We start from the raw sequence: 1,300 nt of genomic DNA, 5'->3' as shown, positions 1-1,300 counted from the left end.
ACATACACATTTGAGTAACTATTTTATACACACAAAAAATAATTGGAAGAAAGTGACTCAAAATACTAAAACATTTTTTGTACTAAGTTTTGAGATCTGAAGTGTGAGACTTTATTTCTTCTTTTTAAATAGTGTTTTACTTATCCAAATCCTTTCTTTCCATATAAAATGAGTGATTGGTTTTTCCATGTCTTTAAAGAATGTTTATGAAATCAGGATCAGGATTACATTTAATTTATCAATACTTTTGGGTGGTGATTTTTTTTTTTTTCGTGGGGAGAGTAGGGATAGTGTTGACATTTTCATGATGTTCAATCTTCCTATCCATGAACAGGGTATGTTTTTCCATTTTAGTAGATCTCTTATAGTTTCTTGAGTAGTGTTTTATAGCTTTCTTTGTATAGATCTTTTGTGTTCCTGGTAAGGTTTTTCCCAGGTATCTTATCCTTTTGGTAGCTGTTGTAGATGGTATTGCTTTCCTTTATTTCCTTTTCAGAAATGTCTTTACTGGTGTAGAGGAATCCAACTGATTTTTGTATGTTGATTTTGTATCCTGCCACTAGGCTAAATCTTTCAATAAGTTCCAGTCATTTTCTTTCTGAGTCTGTTGGGTTTTCTAGGTATAGGATCATATCGTCTGCAAACAGGAACAGTTTTACTTCTTCCTTATCAATGTAGATGCCTTTCATTTCCCTTTCTTGCAGTATTGCCTTGGCTAGGACTTCCAAGGTACTCTATTTTCTTCTTCATTTTCCATATATTTTACAGAATGAACTTTTAATTTTTTCTGATATACAATGACTATTTAAGGAAATACTCTTCCGTTGTCCAATAATTAAAATTTTCTTTTTACAATTGTACTTTGTTATTTGTGCTAATTTTATTTTTCAAAAAAATCTTTAAATAGCAAGGTGGCTTTTATCTCTAAGATTAAAATCTTTAACTATTTTCACTGTTTGAAACCTTCATTCATCTGTCAGTTTTTCATACTGTGATGGCTTGTGTGTTGATGTGAGGCAGAAGTCTAAGCCACCAGTATGTCAAACACCACAGCTTCCAGATGAAGACAGACTCAGAAAAAGGAAGGGGCAATCTACCTCTCAAGAACTGGCAAGTGAAAAACTTATGAATAGCAGTGAAACAGTTTCAGATATGTTACTGGAAAATTTATAAATAGGCCTGGATCATTGTCCAATATAGTACCAGAAGATGAGCCCCTCAGGTCAGAAGTCACTCAAAATACAACTAAGGAAGGGCTGACTCCTCAAAGCTGAGTTAACCTTAAAGACATGGATAGTAA

The sequence above is a fragment of the Orycteropus afer genome, unplaced genomic scaffold (genome assembly GCF_000298275.1).
Source record: "Orycteropus afer afer isolate SDZICR_OR568_19922 unplaced genomic scaffold, OryAfe1.0 scaffold01380, whole genome shotgun sequence".
NCBI lineage: Eukaryota > Metazoa > Chordata > Mammalia > Tubulidentata > Orycteropodidae > Orycteropus > Orycteropus afer.
This window is presented reverse-complemented; position numbering follows the sequence as displayed.